This window comes from Anomaloglossus baeobatrachus, chromosome 12 (genome assembly GCF_048569485.1).
Source record: "Anomaloglossus baeobatrachus isolate aAnoBae1 chromosome 12, aAnoBae1.hap1, whole genome shotgun sequence".
Taxonomy (NCBI): domain Eukaryota; kingdom Metazoa; phylum Chordata; class Amphibia; order Anura; family Aromobatidae; genus Anomaloglossus; species Anomaloglossus baeobatrachus.
The window spans coordinates 124,926,074-124,947,021 of record NC_134364.1 but is presented as its reverse complement, the minus strand read 5'-3'; the positions used below and the strand labels follow the sequence as shown (position 1 = coordinate 124,947,021).

Below are 20,948 nucleotides of genomic sequence, written 5' to 3'. Positions count from 1 at the left end.
TCTTTTTCGTAAGCTAATGAAGTATATTATTTTTCCTTTCTGTAACTGAACCCTGGCAACCATTTTTAAATAGATAAAATACATTTATTTTTTACATTTTTGAAGTCCTTTCTTTCATGCGCTTTTACGTATTTGAAGAAAAATATATTTAAGAGTATATTTTTTAACACCACCATGCTGCCCCACTCAGCCTACAGAGACCACCATGCTGCCCCACTCATCATACAGAGACCACCATGCTGCCCCACTCATCATACAGAGACCACCATGCTGCCCCACTCATCATACAGAGACCACCATGCTGCCCCACTCAGCATACAGAGACCACCATGCTGCCCCACTCATCATACAGAGACCACCATGCTGCCTCATGCCTAAAGCTGAGCCCCCCCACACATTCTATCTCACGTTTCACACCGAGTCCCTTACATTGCTCCACTCCATACTGAGCCCACCCATGCTGCCCCTGTTCATACTGAATCCCCATGCTACCCCTTTTACATAATGAGCTCCCAATGCTTCCCCCTCTCCATACATAAGGCCGTTTTACACGCTGCAATATCGTTACCGATATCGCTAGCGAGCATACCTGCCCCCATCGTTTGTGCGACACGGGCAAATCGTTGCCCGTGGCTCACAAAATCGCACGGACCCGTCACACTACTTACCTGCCCTGTGATGTCGCTGTGACCGGCGAACCGCCTCCTTTATAACAGCGACGTCACTAAGCGGCTGCCCAATAGAAGCGGAGGGGCGGAGATGAGTGGAACGTAACATCCCGCCTACCTCCTTCCTTCCTCATTGCCGGTGAACGCAGGTAAGGTGAGTTTCCTCGTTCCTGCGGTGTCACATAATAGCGATGTGTGCTGCCGCAGGAACGACGAACTACATCGTCCAAGCAGCAGCAACGATAATTGAGATTAGGGGGGCATGTCACCGATTAGCGATTTTTAACGTTTTTGCGACTATTCAGAATGGCTCATAAGTGTCACACACAACAACATCACTAAATCGGCCGGATGTGCGTCACAAATTCCGTGACCCCCAACGAGATCGCTTTAGCGGGGCACAAGAAGGGTCCAAAAGCATCTCAAGTAGATGCAGAAACTTGTAGGACCAGCACGAGCCCAGCATTGCCACATAGACAGTGGTGGACACCAAGTCATACCCAGCTACACCGCTCACCACGCTACTATACGTTCTGAGGACCCTCTGCACGCACTGATGAAGGTCTTTTGAACAAAACATCTGTGCTTGTGCTGGTCCTACAAGTTCTTCACAATAAAAACCACTATTCACATTGATCTTGAGTGTCAAGTTTACCCCTCTCCATACTGAGACCCCCAACATATCCTTACACTTTTCCCCATCGATTTTGTCCCTTCCACTATCCCTCACTCTGTAAGCCCCCTAACTCCCCCTCTAAAGCAATAAGCTCCATAAACCCCCATCTACAGCAATAGGCCTCCTAATTCTCAGACTATAGCCTCTGCCTGCCGCTCCTCCACAAACATCACGTTATGGCCTCTGCCTGTCCCTCCCCACAAACATCACGTTATGACCCTACCTGCCCCTCCCCCACACACATCACGTTATGGCTTCTGCCTGCCCCTCCCCCACACACATCGCATTATAGCCTCTGCTTGCCCCTCCCACACATACATCACGTTATGGCCTCTGCCTGCCTCTCCCCCACATACATCACATTATAGCCTCTGCCTGCCCCTCCCATACATACATTACGTTATGGCCTCTGCCTGCCCCTCCCCCACACACAGCACATTATAGCCTCGGCCTGCCCCTCCCCCACACACATCACTATAGCCCCTCCCCCACACACATCACATCACTATAGCTTTTGCCTGCCCCTCCCCCACATATGAAGGAAAACTGTGGAAAAATAAAGTGCAATAGGGTTTTACCCTTATAGGCACAGGGCAAAGGAGGGGGGAGCAATAATACTCACCAAATGTAGTTGTGAAAGTCACAACTACTATATTCGCATGTAGAAATGGATCAAGGCAGCGGCAACCCAAGTGGCTGATAACAGAGAAAATTGTAGAAAAGGGTTTCTATACCGCTCCAATGATCACAAGTCTGGATGTCAGATTAATGTGGCTTTATTGTAGCATAGGTCTACGCGTTTCAGGAGCTCTGCCCCCTTCCTCAGGACCATAGAAAAGACAACATCAAATCTACCGTAGTAGACACATGCATACATTAAATAGACCAAGTGACGTCAGAGTACCGCCCAGTATAGAAAAAACGGGCGGGAAAGGGTGCATCGTGATCAATACATGACGCAATACAAGAAAAACAAAGTAAAACAAAAAAACATACAACTCTGTTCAATAAAAGTAACCCAATTAATGACTGAACATAATAAATCCAGTGAACTTTGAAAAATGTTCCCAATATAATTATCTGTAAAGAAACGAAAAATAAAATGTGCAAACATATATATACTATAAGTTCTTTATATCGGGATCCCCCAGTAGTATGTACTGAATCCATAGACTGATGAACCTCTAGCCCCTCCCCCACACACAGGACATTATAGCCTCTGCCTGCCCCTCCCCCACACACATCACTATAGCTTCTGCCTGCCCCTCCCCCACACACATCACTATAGCTTTTGCCTACCCCTCCCCCACAATCCTCATTAGGAAGACCCACACCTTCCCTATGAATCTTCAGCTCTGTGAGCGATTACCTGCTCCTGCTGCCCTCCTCCTCTGGTGTCCGTCGCCCTTCTTCTCTCAGCTCTTGGGAGTGATCTCTCCTCCTCTGTGGCATCTGAAAATGCTTCAGATGTGGACACTACAGCACGGAGCTGATTGGCGTGTGCCTCTGACCCCAGAAGTGCAGGTGCCAGCACTTCCGGGGTCAATCAGCTCCCTGTGCCCGGCGCCCGGAGTTTATCTGTATTGTGTCTTAAAGGCGCAGATACAGATAAATGAAGTTGCGCCTCTCCCGCCCTCCCCCCCTCCTGAAAACACAGCGGATTTAATTGACTGTCTAACGGAGGGAGAGAGGATGTGTATATAAAAAAAATATTTTTTTTTTTTTACTGCCAGAAGGTGCCGCCCCCCTCAGAGATTGACAGTGGGATTTAACTTCCTAACAGGCGTGGGTGGATCAGAAATCGACCCGTGCCTGTTAGCAGCTATGGACATGGAATTTCACAACTACACCAGCCTCATGTGGTCTTAGCGATCTGTTTAGCAATAGCTGTAGTTTTTTTTTTTTTTTTTTATTATTATTATTATTATTATTATTATTATTAGTGCTATGAAATTGGAATTGTTTTTCTTTAATGTATGCGTTTTCTCTTACAAGGATTTCCCCACCTGCTGAGGCTCAGCAATGAGTACTATGTCTCCCACAGACGGTAAGGATTCCTCATCATCCTCCTTATTACTATATGTTGTATACTGGTAATACCCTCTATGTATTAACCCCTTCATCCCCCAGCCTATTTTCACCTTCCTGACAGGGTTAATCATTTTCATTTCTGACCAGTGTCACTTTATTATGTAATAACTCTATCATACTTCAATGGATCCCAATGATCCTGATACTGTTTTTTCATGACATATTAGACTTTATGTTAGTGGTAAATTTAGGTCGATATATTTTGCGTTTATTTGTGAAAAAAACGGAAATTTGGCAATAGTTAGAAAATTTTGCAATTTCCAAACTTTGAATTTTCATGTCCTTAAAGAATGAAAAATGAAGTGCAAGTACTTTGTGCCAAAATTAAAGTGGTTTCCAACACCTAGTGAGTTATGGCACCCAGAGTCCCCAATCCTAGAGCACTTTGCGTTTTGGGCCTTCAGTCTTCACCAGCCTAATGGCTTTGATCTTGGTGGGCCACGATTTCCGCCGGATGACTATATGAGCCGCCCAACGTACTAACAAACACATCAATCCCAATGTGTATAATGGATCATTCTAGTACACTTGGTCTTAGCGTAAACGCCGAAAAGTGATCTGCTCATGGAAGGTGGTGCTGGGGGCATATGAGCAGTTTAGAAAATGTAATGAGAAATTTGTAAGGGCGTTGCTTTATCTTTGTGGAAGGGAATGTTAAGCCATCTTCTATCCTGTCATTCTTATAATAAAAGTAATCAATAATTGAAGAATGGTGGCGTCTACTTCACAATTTGCAGCTGTTCTTTTTTTTAAAAAACCCCTGTTAATTCCACGTGGCAATGAGGTTGTGTGGCTGCTTTTTATTCTTTTTGCATTCCTCAGTGTAGACCTAGAATTTCTGTTGACACCATAGATAACTTAGGGTTTACCAAGTGTGTCCTTTAAGGGGATATTTTATAGGAGAAATGGAAAAGTAAGGTAATGTACATGGAAGGGCGTGCGGGTGGCACATGGCAGTATCCAGACATCCCCGAAGGTAATGTATATGGAAGGGCATGCAGACAGCATGTGGGCAATATCCACACATTCCTTGAGGTAACATCTATGGGGGGGCACGTGTGGCGCACGTGGGCAGTATCCAGACATTCCCTTACATTGTAAACTATTCACCTGTTGGGTTTATAGTCGTCTGCTATCAAAACATTAAGCTTAGGGCGACCTCTGTTGTCAGCTCACTCTCCCGATTCTAGCTAGGATTGTGTGTAAATTTCATTAAATAAGACCTCCTGCTTTGACTGAATATATACTTAAATTCCCAGAGGAGCATCACATGGCCTTAAGTCTCCTTAGATCAGATTGACATTCTCCGTAACTTGGATCATTTGCGAAGAGACCCCATGTCAGAAGCCATTCACGGTGGTTGGCTACAGTAATATAAATATTATAGGAAGCAATTGTACAAAAACAGTTTGCTTTTGATTGCCAAAGATTTGATGTAGATAATTATGATGGGTATTTTTATAGATGAAAAGGTTTTGTCTCTCTTAAGAATCTTAGGTGAACTAGAGCTGCAGTTGCTGGAGATACATTTGAGTTTTGGAGCCAAGCAAAGGTTCCAGAACGGAAGATGTTGGTGAGAACCTTAGATGTACTTTACATGCTGCGACATCGCTACCGATATATTGTCGGGGTCACGTCGTTAGTGACGCACATCTGGCGCCGGTAGTGACATCGCAACGTGTAAGAGGTACTTTACATGTTGCGACATCGCTAGCATCGGCTAGCGATGCGGAGCGCGATAGTACCCGCACCCCGTCACACATGCGATATGTGGTGATTGCTGCCGTAGCGAACATTATTGCTACGGCAGCTTCCCACGCACATACATGCTCGGCTACGTCGCTGTGACTGCCGAAATATCCCTCCTTCAAGGAGGAGGTGCGTTCGGTGTCACAGCGACGTCACCAATCGGCCGGCCAATAGAAGCAGAGGGGCAAAGATGAGCGGGACATAACATCCCGCCCACCTCCTTCCTTCCGCATTGCTGTCGGGACGCAGGTAAGGAGATGTTTGTCGCTCCTGCGGGTTTACACAGAGCGATGTGTGGTGCTGCAGGAGCGACAAACAACATCGTACCTGCGGTCGACCCGACATTATGAAAATGAACGACGCTACACAGATCACAGATTTTCGATGCTTTTGCGATCGTTTATCGGCGCATTTAGGATTTACATGTTGCGAGGACGTTACTGGTGCCGGATGTGCGTCACTAATGACGTGACCCCGACGATATTTTGGAAGTGATGTCGCAACGTGTAAAGCCCCCCTAACACTAATGAGCGACGATCAACGATTGCAAAATCGTTCCAAAACGGTGATCGTTGACACGTCGTTCATTTCCTTAATATCGCTGCTGCCACCGGTACGATGTTATTCGTCGTTCCTGCGGACCATTCATTGCTACGTGTGACACTGCAGGAGCAACAAACATCTTCTTACCTGCGTCCATAGGCAATGAGGAGGGAAGGAGGTTGGCAGGATGTTACGTCCTGCTCATCTGCGCCCCTCCGCTTTTATTGGCTGGCCACTTAGTGACGCGGCAGTGACGTCACTATGACGCCGAATGTCCCTCTCCCTTGAGGAAGGATTGTTTGGCGGTCATAGCGACGTCGCTGTCAAGGTATGTGAGGTATGTGCGTGTGACGCTGCCGTAGCAATAATGTTCACTACGGCAGCGATCACACAATATCGCACACACGACGGGGGCGGGTGCTATAGCGCGCAACATCGCTAGCAATTGCTATTGATGTCGCAGCATGTAAAGTACCCCTAAGGGCCCATTTTGTATCCAAGAGACCTTAAAAGGGCATGTGTTTAAAGAATGAAAAATGAAGTGCAAGTACTTTGTGCCAAAACTAAAGTGGTTTCCAACACCTAGTGAGTTATGGCACCCAGAGTCCCCAATCCTAGGGCACTTTGCGTTTTGGGCCTTCAGTCCTCACCAGCCTAATGGCTTTGATCTTGGTGGGCCACGATTTCCGCCGGATGACTATATGAGCTTCCCAACGTGCTAACAAACACATCAATCCCAATGTGTATAATGGATCATTCTACTACACTTGGTCTTAGCGTAAAGGCCGTAAAGTGATCTGCTCGTGGAAGGTGGTGCTGGGGGCATTTGAGCAGTTTAGAAAATGTAATGAGAAATTTGTAAGGGCGTTGCTTTATCTTTGTGGAAGGGAATGTTAAGCCAACTTCTATCTTGTGCTTCTTATAATAAAAGTAATCAATAATTGAAGAATGATGGCTTCTACTTCACAATTTACAGCTGTTCTTTTTTAATAAAACCCTGTTAATTCCACGTGGCAATGAGGTTGTGTGGCTGTTTTTTATTCTTTTTGCATTCCACAGTGTAGACCTAGAATTTCTGGTGACACCATAGATAGATTAGGGTTTACCAAGTGGGTCCTTTAAGGGGATATTTTATGAGAGAAATGCAAAAGTAAGGTAATGTACATGGAAGGGCGTGCGGGTGGCACATGGCAGTATCCAGACATCCCCGAAGGTAATGTATATGGAAGGGCATGCAGACAGCATGTGGGCAATATCCATACATTCCTTGAGGTAACGTCTATGGGGGGGGGGCATGTGTGGTGCACGTGGGCAGTATCCAGACATTCCCTTACATTGTAAACTATTCACCTGTTGGGTTTATATAGTAGTCTGCTATCAAAACATTAAGCTTAGGGCGACCTCTGTTGTCAGCTTACTCTCCCGATTCTAGCTAGGATTGGGTGTAAATTGCAATTTCCATATGAGAATTAGAAGGGGTGATCGGCATAGCTCCACCACTTCAAGGAGAATCTGCATAACCCCGCCCCCCTTTTGGGAAAATTGCTGCAACCTCTTATAACAAACCTTTCATTAAATCAGACAACTGTGGCCTAATTAAGAATTTTTAAGAATTTACAGACTATACAATTACTACTCAAGAGTCACTCTTTAATCTTCTTCTACTACTTTGTTGAAATAGAAAACGTGGTTAGAGATGTTTAGCGGCATCTTTCATCCTTGTGGAGGGGACAGATAAGCCAACAGATACTGGGTAATCGCAAGGATTTGTGTACTCTTTTTTTCTTTATCGAAAGTGTAAAGTCACTCTATCAAGCTGAGTTCTTTTCAAAATATGTGAAAGAGCCACAAAAAAGTGGATGCTGGTCTGATGTAAGCCCTGTAAGATAGGACAATGCCCTCGAAAACCGATCCCTCCAAGCCAGAAGGCCTCAGCGAGGGTCAAAGGTGCTCCCAGACACTACCAGGGCTCTCGCCCTAAGACAGAACTATCTGCTCTAAAATAGAATAGCCAGAGTTCAAGAGTGAGTGGATCCCAAGGGCCCATTTATCTCCAAGGGGCCAGAGATAAAATAATTTCCTATTAGAAGGTTTCTGCCCACCCATAAAATTGTAGACTGTTCAGCCTGGGCAGAGGCATTTAGGTTTTGACCCACCAAAAGAGGTACGCCTTCACGCTGGCTGCTGGTCTCACATACAACTGGTCTTTTTATTTAGTGTCTCAATTTTTAAATGTTTTTCTTTAGCAGTAATGCATGTCTAAATTCCTTTTTCCAATGTTTGCCTGTCTTAGAGTCTCAGAGTGCAGCTGTTTATTTGTCGGAGATGCCCATCAGACTGGGCCGCGCTGTCTGTATAATAATAGCTTTTTTGTGCCTTGTAGAGCAGATTGAGAACATATATACAGAATACCAGGACACTGTAACAAAGGTCTTAAAAGCGTTGGCTGTACTTTATATGAGGAAAACCCATAAAGATGTATCGTAATATGGTTCTGTGCCATCTTCTCTTATATTCATGTTATAGTGCAGCTTTACCAGTAGATGGTGTCCTTGCTCTTCTGATGGATCTCATCTACACAATCTCGGGTTTTATTCTTTGAAATAACTGTTGGATGTGAAGTGTTTGTTTTTTTTAGTTGGTAGATTATATAGCAGTTCATCTATATTGATAGCGATCCTTGATAATTGATTTCCCCAGTATGCAGCTCCAATATTGTAGTGGACAGTTTTTGCCTAGGTATATTATATTTTTCACAATTATGTAACAGCCAGGATCTTGACATATCAGCTAAAAAACGTAGAGAAGTTTAAAAAAAAAATAAAAATAAATAAAATTTCCCCCTGAAAGGAACAGAGAAGAAACAGACAAATATTTAATTGGTTCTTTTATTTTGGTGAAAGCATTAATAGACAATTTTCCAAATTCCATCTTATCCTTTTCTCTGCGCAGAAACCCTTGAAGGTGACATTTTATGGCATTTTTTTTGCTAACTCTAATATTAAAGCTATGATATCAGGAGTCAGGATTAATTATTCCTCCTCTTCTGGAAGAGTCTGTGGCGTCACCGGATAATCGCTTCTAAGATAGTTACATACAGATATTCTCCCTTTCAAATGCAAAGTAGCGTTGTGTTTCCTGCTCGGAGGTTTCCTCGGATTACTGACGTCTTTGATGACCGTGGGTGTAAATTTGTCCTTCTTAAAATATAATTTCAGTGCACTTCAACAAGTGGACACCAATTATTCCTCCGGGATTCCTCCGGGATCACCGCACATGGGACCCTCGGAGCTTGTAGACGGTAAATATTTATGCGCGGAGCTTCCGTTAATGATTTGAATTCTTATTTGCTTGTGTCATAATGTGATCTTTACAATGGGCAGTGTACAGATGTCTATACGACGGTCTGCAGGTGGTTTTTAGGATTTAAAGGGAATCGGTCAGGAGGTTTCTGTTAGATAGGGGCTTAGAGCCTGATTCAAGTAATATATCACTTACTAGGCTGTGTATTGCAGGAGATTATTCACTATAGGACTAGGCACCTCGTGCCCCTAGTGTGACGCCTGCCTCGAACCATAGTTTCAGGATGGCTGTTATGGACATGTTAGAGTAAATCCCTCACTAAGCAGGATCCCGAGAACCCCAAAACCCTTTAACCCCTAACAGGGATTTAGAATTACTACAAGGCCCCGGATATCACTACCTGTGGAAGGCTGCAATTCCAAGTATAGTAATTGACAGGCAGGGTCAAACCAGGAGGTACAAAAATAGGATAAAATCGGCAGACAAGGGAGTAGTCAGGAAATCAGGCTAAGGTCAAAACCGAAGACAGACAGGTTAGAGGAAAGCCACTCACTAAGCAGGATCCCAAGAACCCCAAAACCCTTTAACCCCTATAGAGGGATTTGGAATTACTACAAGGCCCTGGAGATCACTACCTGTGGAAGGCTGAGTCCAAGAAGAGTGGTCGTCAGGCAGGGTCAAACCAGGAGATACAAAAATGGGAAATGGGACAAAATCTGCAGACAAGGGCGTAGTCAGGAAATCAGGCAGAGGTCAAATCTGGAGATGGCAGTTAGGTACAAGAACGGCAGGCAGGAGAGTCGTCAGACAGCAGACAGAGGTCAAAACACAAGGATCAATAATCAGAACAGTGCGAGAACCAAACACAAGCAGGAATACAAAACTATATCTGGCAGGGACCAGCAGACAGGAGGGGGAATTAGAAGGGTGTTGTGTCTTCCCATTGGCTGTAGCTGAAATCTGGTAACTTCAGCTGGAAGACACCCACCACCTACAGTCAGCCAGTGGTACTGCAGGTCCCAGGGAAACCCAGCTAAGTGGATGAGCGGAGCCTGCGCCCACCACACCAACTGGCACCGACTCCTCTCCTATCGCCAGCACTATCCACAGCGGGAATACGGCGACGCCTGGTGACCGAAGAAGAAGTCACAGGAGCGGACTACAGTGAGGACGTGACACCTAGTCAACTGATTTGTAAAACTCCACCTGCACAACTGATTAGCAGTTTTTTGCCTATGTAGTGTACACAGAAAGCTGCCAATCAGTGGTGTGGGTGGGGTTATACACAGCTCAGCATTCAAAGGACTGGTAGATCAGCAGCATAGAAAACTGTGAAAACTGTAACCCAGTCTTCTGTCCTCCCCAGTGTTTCCCTTGTGTAGTTTGCTTCCCGGTATCTAACCTCGGCTCTGTTCTTGACTGTGACTAAGTTTTGCTCCCTGTTCCAAGACATGACTTCCTGGCATTGACCCATTTCTGTTTGACTTCTCTGACTATTAGTTTGGTGACCTCTGGTGGGTGTCTGTAGTATTACACTTAGGTTAGTTTTCCTGCCTGAGAGTCTACGCCACCTAGTGGTAGTCTGACAGCAGGTCTACAAAACCATGTATATACATTAAGCATGGGGAGAGGATGTAGCCATGCTTCATGTAATAAAGAAACATATAATTATCTTAGAGGATCACATGGGCTACAATATGCTGTTACAATGACCAGTAACCTCACCTAAACACCGTCCTCAGAAGAAGCTTTGTCACAAGGTGAAACGTGTGACTACTCCAGAATCCATAGATTCATATTCACTCTTTGTTGTAAATGCTCCATATGTTTGAAACTTATAAAGAAAAAACAGTATGTTCTTTAATGTTGATGTTGTACTCCGGTTTGGCCAGTAGATGGTGCCAGTGCTCTTCTGTTGGATCTCGTCTACACATTATTGGGTTTTATACATGGATATGTGAATAACAATCTTGTGTGTTGTTAATCATGGTTCGGCGTCACGCGTGTTCTTAGTTTGTAGGTTGTTTAGTAGGCTGTGTATCCTGCTGATAGCGGTCCATTGTCTAGCACAATAGTTGGTCGCCGGATGTGCACTCCTGAATTTTATTTACCACTTTTGTCTGTGTATATTGTATTTTTTAAAGAAATGGCTGCATTATAGTAGCTCAACTAAACCTGGCCATATACACAACATAGCAGCTCTCCCCCTGACCCCCGATACAAATAAATGCCCGCTGCAGCCAAGCATTCATGTGCTCTCAATAAGGAGATAGAAAAGGCTGCAGACAATCACAACGAGCTGCAGCTGGTCACTGATCAAATATCAAGGGACAGGAGTTTACATTCAACTTTTAATCCACACAAGATATGTACGCTAATGTATGTACACAGTCACCCCTCCGGCAGAATAGTGAGTGCAGCTCTGAAGTGGTAGAAAATATGTAACTTAGGATCATTTCATGTTACTCACTCTAATGTACATAGTGACTGCACCAGCAGAATAGTGAGTGCAGCTCTGGAGTATAATACAGGAGGTAACTCAGGATCAGTAATGTAATGTATGTACACAGTGACTGCACCAGCAGAATAGTGAGTGCAGCTCTGGAGTATAATAGAGGAGGTAACTTAGGATCAGTAATGTATGTACACAGTGACTGCACCAGCAGAATAGTGAGTGCAGCTCTGGAGTATAATACAGGATATAACTCAGTATTAGTACAGGTTAAGTAATGTAATGTATGTACAGTGTGATTTTACCAGCAGAATAGTGAGTGCAGCTCTGGAGGATAATACAAGATGTAACTCAGGATCAGTACAGGATCAGTAATGTATGTACACAGTGACTGCACCAGCAGAATAGTAAGTGCAGCTCTGGAGTGTAATACAGGAGGTAACTCAGTATCAGTACAGGATCAGTAATGTATTGTATGTACACAGTGATTGCACCAGCAGAATAGTGAGTGCAGCTCTGGAGGATAATACAGGAGGTAACTCAGGATCAGTAATGTAATGTATGTACACAGTGACTGCACCAGCAGAATAGTGAGTGCAGCTCTGGGGTATAATACAGGAGGTAACTCAGGATCAGTAATGTAATGCATGTTCACAGTGACTGCACCAGCAGAATAGTGAGTGCAGCTCTGAAGTATAATACAGGAGGTAACTCAGGATCAGTAATGTAATGTATGTACACAGTGACTGCACCAGCAGAATAGTGAGTGCAGCTCTGGAGGATAATACAGGAGGTAACTCAGGATCAGTATAGGATAAGTAATGTATATACACGGTGATTATACCAGCAGAATAGTGAGTGCAGCTCTGGAGTATGTCAAAAAGTACTTTAGTGATAAGTAATGTAATGTATTTACATAAAAACTCCATCAGCAGAATAGTGAGTGCAGCTCTGGAGTATAAAATAGGATGTAATTGAGGATCATTTAATGATAAGTAATCTATTATGTGTACACATAGCCTCATTTGTGGTCCCAGACTCCTGTGTGCACTTTTAGGAGACTTGTCACTCCAAGGCATTAGATAAATGTAAGGTCATGCACTTGGGTTGAAGAAGTAGAATGTACAATTTTGTTCTTAATGGTAAGACACTGAGTAAAATTGTAAAAAAAAAAAAAAAATAGGGTTTATGGGTGGACGGCAAACTCAACTTTCATTCAGTGCAAGGAGCTTCTGCTAAGGCAAAGAAAATCATCTGCTGCATTAACCCCTTAGGTCGCCTCCCACCGGTACCGCGGGCTCTGGCAGCGAGCCTGCAGTACTCCCTGCACATGACTGCTGATCTGATCACCAGACATGTGCAGCTAACAGTCGCGGGTGGATCGGGGATCCACCCTCGCCTGTTAATCCCTTAGATCACGCTGTCAAACACTGACAGTACAATTTAAAAGGCCACAATGGGAATTGTGCTTTTCCTCATCGCCATGGGTGGCCCTGTGATGCGATCACGGGATGCCAATGTGTTGTCATGGTAGTGTGGGGTCAGCTGATGACCCCTGATGCTACCATGACTCCCTTCTTGTCAGAACTGACAGAGCGCCGGCACTCACAGGAGATTTCTTCTGATCAGAGGCGATCGGATAGTGTAGCCATAAAGCTAGAGGACTAGTAAAATCAATAAAAAAAAATTAAAAAAAAGTTTTTTTAAATATTAAAAAAAAAAAAGAAAAATAAAATCACCCCTCTTTTGCCCCATTGAAAATAAAGAATAAACATATTTTGCTATCCAGAAATGACCGATCTATAAAAATATAAAATCAATTATTCTGATCAATACACGGTGTAGCAAGAAAAAAAATTCCAAACATCAAAATTACTTTTTTTGATGACCACAACATTTATTAAAATGCAATAACAGGCAATAAAAACATCACATGTGCACAAAAATAGTATAATTAGAAACGTCAGCTCAAGACGCAAAAAATAAGGCAACACTGAACTCTATATCACGAAAAATGAGAACACTACGGGTCTCAGAAAATGGCGACAAACGAGCTATTCTTTTTTGGATACATTTCTGAATTTTTTCTCACCACTTAGGTAAAAGTAAAAGTACATACATGTTTGGTATCTATGAACTCGTACCAACCGGAGGAATCATATTGCCAGGTCAGTATTACCATATAGTGAACATGGTGAATAAAACCCCCCAAAACCATTGTCGAAATTTCCTTTTTTTCCATTATCTTTGTATTTTTTTTCCCGTTTGCCAGTACAATACATGGAAAAATGTATGGTTTCATTCAAAAGTACAACTCGTCTTGCCAAAAATAGCCCCCATAAGGCAATATTGACGGAAAAATAAAAAAGTTATGGCTCTTGGAAGTAAAGGAGGAAAAAAGCGAAAATAAAAGATGGAAACTTGCCCAGTGGTGAATGGGTTAAGAGATATTGAGGCGTATAACAAGAACATAATCTTGTCTGTATAAAAGTCACTAGTGCGTAGGGATGAGTAAAGCTGAATGGTAAAGATCAGGACTCGTACTGGACATTGGGTGTCTGAGGCTAAAGCGGGCTTAACACGCAGTGACATCGTTAACGAGATGTCATTGGGGTCACGGAATTCGTGACGCACATCTGGCCTCGTTTGCGACGTCGTTGCGTGTGACACGTACAAACGACCAAAAATACTCACCTTATCGTTGATCGTTGTCCGGTCGTTGTAATCCCGATTGCTGCTTTTGCATGCAGGTTGTTCGTTGTTCCTGAGGTAGCACATATCGCTACGTGTGACACCCCGGGAACGACGAACAACACCTTACCTGCGGCTGCCGGCAATGAGGTGTGCGTGTCTTTCCTTCGACTGCTCTCCGCCCTTCCGCTTCTATTGGTCGCCTGCCGTGTGACGTCGCTGTGACGCCGCATGAACCGCCCCCTTAGAAAGAAGGCGGGTCGCCGGCCACAGCGACGTCGCAGGGAAGGTAAGTCCGTGTGATGGGGCCTAACAATATTGTGCGCCATGGGCAGCGATTTGCCCGAGACGCACAAACGACGGGGGCGGATGCGATCGGCAGCGACATCGCTAGCGATGTCGCTGTGTGTGAAGCCAGCTTTAGACTCACAGACACTTTAAGAAAAAAAAAAGAATTCTGTGTCCAAGTTCAATGATCAGGTACTGTTCATATGTTACAGTTTGTTGGAAGGCTACAGCACAGCCAATCAACAAGCTTTATTGCATGCTGAAGATAACTGCTGTCGTGAACAATAAAAATTGAAAAAAACTTGGGCTCCCTCCTATTTTTGATAAACAGCCACAGTAAAGCAGACAGCTGGGGGCTGTTGTTATCAGGATGGGAAGGTCCATGGTTATTGGGCCCTTCACAGCCTAAAAATAGCAGCCCGAAGCCACCCCGGAAGTTGTGCATCCACTAGGTGCTCCAATTCTGGCGCTTTGTCCCGCTTTTCTCAATTGCCTTTGTGCGGTGGCAATCAAAGTAATACTTTTGAGGTTGACTTTTGAGCGACCAAGCTCAGGTGTTATTCATAGATAGGCTTCTATCAGACACCCCCTTTACCAAATCGGCAAGTATAGACTTAGAAAAACACAGTCACAGAGAAAAAAAGGTTATTTGAATAACATTTCCTCTTTCACCAATTTATTACTTCAAAATAGATTCTGGAAGTTCCATTGTTATCCAAAGTGTAATGTCCGATGATGTCAATCGTCAGAACAAAACTCTATAAGTTACTGCTGGTCAGCTACAGTCTGGAATTTATCACTCACTGTGACATCAACACCTGAGTTAAGTCACCGTCAGTGAGAAATTCCAGGCTGCCCTTGACCAGTAGAGATCTTTGGAGCCTTGTACTGAGAATGTTCTCAGAATCCGGCCTCATAGGGATCGATGGGCATTGTGAAACATTAATCTGTTGGACTACATTGGAAATTTTAGGATTTATTAATAAAATAATAAAATGTTGATGGCGGGAGTGTGAAGGGATGTTTATTCAAATGAACTTTTTTTTGTGTGTGTATGTGTGTTTTTATAACTTTATACTTACTGGATTAGTAATAGGGATGTCTGATAGACTTCTCTGCATTACTAACCCCCAGGATTGATGTCAGCTGGCAATTCCCAGCTGAAATTAACCTAAAAAATTATTGCCCTGATTACTACTACACCAATGGCTATTGCGAAGAGTCTGGCAAAGTGCCAGATTTTGCATGACTAATGAGTGAGCCAATTCTGAGGTGGCTGTGGGCTGCTATTTTTAGGCTTGGAAGGGCCAAATAATCATTGGCCTTCCCAACATGGTAATACCAACCCTCAGCTGTCTGCTTTACCTTGGCTGGTTATGAAAAATATGGGAAACTCTGTATCATTTTTTTTAATTATTTATTTAAATTAATAAAATTACTTAAACAAAGATAAAATCATCCTTTAGTGCAATATGAAAGGTACTAAAGGTTGAAAGTGTACAACTCTGCCTATGTGCCTGCTCTAATCCAAACTCTCCCTCCTACATCAACTCTCCCTGAACTGGTTTTAGAGGACCGTGTCTCATATAAGACCAGCCAATCACAGTACTAGTAACCAACATGGCTATGGCATAGCAGTGTACACATGTTGATTAGCTGTCTAACAGCTGCAAAACATGCGGGGTGCGAACTCAAGCTTTCACGCAAACACCCGCAACATTTGATCTAGTAATGGACGATGCTTGAAGGAGTATCGAGCAGTGGCGAGCATGCTCACTCATCACTAATTGCAAGTTATTTTTCCCCTCTATAAACATAGGTCCTATATATAGTTATTACAGGGTTAACTTTAGGGGTGGCTCACGATGGGGAGGGGGTGAAAAGCTGAAAAGCACAAGAGGAAAGAATGTTGCTGGTTCAGGAGCTGGTACGTTGCGAGTACTGAAGAAGAAAAGAGCTGTTCTAGTGAAGCAAATAGCTCAGAAACAGTAAGAAACTGTTAAAGGGAACTTGTGTGAGTGACAGTGGTCATAACGGAAGGTAAGTTGGAGGAGACCTGTGGGAAAGAAGTAGTGAGTCCAGTATATGAAAGTAGTGGAGGACCCGATTAAGGGACAGTGCTGCCCAACTGAGAACACAAAGAAGAATGATGTGGCTCTCAGAACAGCTCTTGTAAGGAATCACTAACTGCAGCTGTCGGTGCAGGATACTCAGCAACACATATTGATCCTTGGGTTCCGGTGCCATAGGGGAAATAGTTTTGCTTGCCTTTCTAAAAGACTGTTCACAAGTAAAGTGCCGTCGCTAGACACTGCAATGATTGTGCCTCTATGTTAGGCTTCGCTCCCACTTTTGTTTAATACGGACAAGTACAATCCGATAAAACATTGGATTGCACTCGCACCAATGTTAAACAATAAGGCAGTGTTCATCTGCAAAATTTTTTCTCATGGTGAATCGGCGTGACAAAAAAATTGCATCATGCTGTATTTGGCAGTGATCCTCGGCTCACGCCCCCATACAAGTCTTTGGGAGTGTGTGAAACATCAGACTACACTTAGGTGTCATCAGTACAGTATACCCAGAGACAGACAATGGAGAAGATGGAGTGATCAATCTCTCCCTCTTCTCCACACCTGTGATCCGATCCATACAAGAGAATCCGAGCATAGTAGATGAAACTTGGCTTTCGCTTGCAGTAGTGTTTGAGCCAAGTGTCATTAGTATCAGATGCTGTACCCTAATGGAATCAAGGTCTTATACAGAAGATACCATGAAGTATGATGCCTGCTGTATTTGGAGCTCCAATATTGCTACAAATAAGTCTGTCGTTCTTATCTGGAAGTCCCATGGACCTGGTGAGTTGCGCAACGGGTACTCAAGCTATCAGCATTAGTAGACCAAACACCCACCCCTATTTGTATGCTGGGGTAGCAATCAATCATGGCTACCACTCCGTGCACATTTAGAGGTGCAAGAAAAATATTCAGTGTGAAATACAAAATCTCTCAGTACTGACACAAAAGATTAAGAAATATCACCTTCCAAGGCTCAGTTCTGTGCCTGTCCTCGCAACGACCTCCGATAGTTTCTAGACTCTTATCGGTTTAAATTTCCCAGCAGAATTTCCACTGAGATTCTGGCCATTTTCAGCCTTATTTATTCTCAGTCTAATGTTTCAATGGCAGTGGCTCTTACATCTTAACTTCCATTTAGACCTAAGGGACTTCTCTCCTCTGCAGAATTCTTGGGGTAAAAGCCAATTCAGACACAGACGCCTTTTTTTCTTCATTTGGGATTTCAAATTATGCTGTTATGTGTCAGTATAAAGGCATGAGGCTCGCCAGTCTACTCTCCCGAGATCCCCAGTGTGGCTCTTCACTAACAGAGCTGGCACAACGTCAATTCTGCGTGGTGACACAAATACGTAGCTAATAAAAAGCCTCACTGGGGATCCTGGAAGGAAAGAGATTTGTGAGCTTCTCGTCTAGCGGTCAGAGGCTACTGACCTGGTCTATGGACGAAAACCTTGAGAATGAGTCCACACATCTCTACTTTTAAGGTCTATTTACACCTGCCTATTAGTGTTGATCTTTGCTCATGTACAAGAAATCCTAAAAATTATTGACCAATCTAAATTAAAAGAAGGATCAGGGTTTTAATATTGTTCTTGAATGATTGTCAGCAAATGTTGCTCATGATGTGATTTTAAATTTCCATAAAAATAAAAGTAAAAAAAAAATAAATAAAAAAAAGAAAAAGAAAAAAAATAATTTTCCGAAAGTCAGAGCCAACTTTTTATTTTTAAGATTGCATGTTTCTCTACTTTTCTTTGTAAACCCATAACTTTTTTTATTTTCCATTTTTCATTGTAGGAAAAGTTTTGAAAGACACTATTCATTTTACAGTAAAATGTCAAATTAAAGAGGAAAAAATCCAAGTGGGGAGAAATAGGGAAAAAAATGCAAATCTCTTTTTTTAGGGCTTGACATTATGGCCGTCTACTACGTCTTGGTGTCCACCTCCAGAAAGCGTAAATGGCCTAAATGGTTCATGGCAGAGCACATGGTGACTCCATCTGCACCATTACAGTCAATGGCCCCATTGGCGCATACGTCCAAATCCCGTTTTGCTAGGGGTTTGGCCATAAGCCCTTATGGGACCACTGAACTGAAGACTAAACAAAGAGTAATAGCTTCCTTAGTAGGGATGATCAAGTACCTCAAATATTCGGCTTCACGAATATTTGCCAAATAGGTCGCCGCTATTCGACTATTCGCGAATAGTCGATGAGCAAAGTAAGTCTATGGGAAACCCCAATAACAACTATTTGGAACTATTCGGGCTTCCCATAGACTTACATTGCGCATCGTACATTCGCAAAGCAGCGACCGATTCGTCGGATATTCGTGAAGCCGAATATTTGAGGTATTCGATCATCCCTATTCCTTAGGCCTCTATCACATGAGTGAAAAACACACACACAAAACAAATTTTGTGGCTACCAAAAACCGTAATTCTGGAATTTGGAATTTGTTTCTCGCCATGCCATGTACCTATTAAATTAATTGATTTTTATATTTTTATAGACTGGGCATTTCTGAATGCACCGATACCAAATATGTGTGTATTTTTTTAATTGTTTTATGTTCAATGGGTCGAATGGAGGGGATAATTTAAATGTTTTGGTTTTTTTGCCTTTTTTCAAAACTTTTTTCTTTTACATTTTTTTAATTTATTTTACTAGTCCCCCTAGGGGACTTTATGGATCCACTGACTGATGGCTTGTTAATTTCTGGTGATCAGAGCTGCACAGCGTTTTTGTAAGAGCCAGCGCTCTGTTGGCTCTTAGAGGAAGTACGTCATGATAGAGACAGGGGTCATCACATGACCTATTACTACCGTGGCAACCGACTCCCTGTGATCGCATCATGGGGCTGCTGATAACGGTAGGGAATGACACGATCCCCACCGTGGCCACTTAAATCTAAGTTTATATGTAGATCTAAGTGGCAAGCAGGCATGGGTGGATAACGGATCAACCCATGCCTGTTAGCCATACATATCTGCTGATCAAATCAGCTGACATGTGCAGGAATCACCACCAGCTTACTGCAGCAACCGGCAGTGATTACTGATATACAACCAAGGACATATAGTTATGTCCTTGGTCGTAAAGGGGTAAAAAAACCTACTGTCTAAGTAATATTATGTTATAAAGAATCCAATTACAAGAGAACTGCAGAATCTTCCAATAGTGTGTGATTCTTTTTCGCTCCTCAGCTCCTTAAATGTTCAAAAACGTCGAAGTTTTTCACTAATATCTTTGTCTTTGGGCTTTGCAGTTTTATCACTGGAAACCAGAAGCAACTTGGAAGTTAATGACTTTGTCTGAAGCTTGAAGGAGCCCATTTCAGCCACTTAGAGATGGATACAGAAAGGATCTGTGTGGTGTTTGCTGACCCCAGGGCGATGCGTCTTCATGAAGCCTCATGGCTGGTGAAATGAATGTGTTTGCATGTGATATGATATGCAGACACTTTCCTTTCTTCCCCCCAAGGTGCCTTTGTGTATAGATGAATCCGCAGCTTTATTTTACGAGAATATAGAATTGATATCTGCAATATGGTTTGATTGAATTTTTATTAAACTCACTCTTCACATCTTTCATTGCAACACGGTGTAAAATATTTGTGCGGCTCGTTTGACAGCTCGATGTTTCCCCCGTATCTTCATCATGGGTAATAGTATGTTTGTTTTCAATTTTATGAAGTTATAAGTGAGCACTATCTATAGATTTAGCAGACAAGATTATTGCAATAGTCAAGGACAAGACATTGGAAGTTTAATACTTGGTGATAGGACAGTAGAAACAAAAAAGGGAATATGGAGGACAATGTTAAAAGGTTACAAAATTGGGCTAATTTCTTCCAGTAATGCAGGGACTAAGGGAGAGGAGTCTATATAAAATGGGGCTGTCAATAGGGGGCAATACTACCCCCTTTGACCGTTTTAAGCTATTATTATGGGCATGCAGGTAATAGGATGGTGAAAGTAGTCTTGCCTGTATGCCTCATAGTAGATGCCTTGCTCCACAAAGATGACTTTAGATGGCTATGTGCAAATTAGCCTATCAGGCTACTGGGTGTTTTGCTTCATCTACTGGGTGTTTTGCTTCATCTACTGGATGTTGTGTTTCGTCTACTGGGCGTTGTGCTTCGTCTACTGGGCGTTGTGCTTCGTCTACTGGGCGTTGTACCTCGTCTGCTGGTCGTTGTGCTTCGTCTGCTGGGTGTTTTGCTTCGGCTATTGGGCGTTGTGCTTCGGGTACTGGACGCTGTGCTTCGTCTACTGGGCGTTGTGCTTCGTCTACTGGGCGTTGTGCTTCGTCTTCTGGGCGTTGTGCATCGTCTACTGGGCGTTGTGCTTCGTCTACTGGGCGTTTTTCTTTGGCTACTGGGCATTGTGCTTCGGCTACTGGACATTG

At 43.4% G+C, this 20,948-nt stretch overlaps 1 long non-coding RNA gene across 1 annotated transcript; it reads left to right on the top strand.

Annotated features, from left to right (window-relative positions):
- Positions 1–3,337: 3,337 nt before the first annotated feature.
- On the top strand, positions 3,338–20,054 carry LOC142257434 (uncharacterized). Its single transcript, XR_012727629.1, has 3 exons — positions 3,338–3,391; positions 8,946–9,028; positions 19,807–20,054. It is a non-coding gene; the product is annotated as an uncharacterized LOC142257434 (long non-coding RNA).
- Positions 20,055–20,948: the final 894 nt, after the last annotated feature.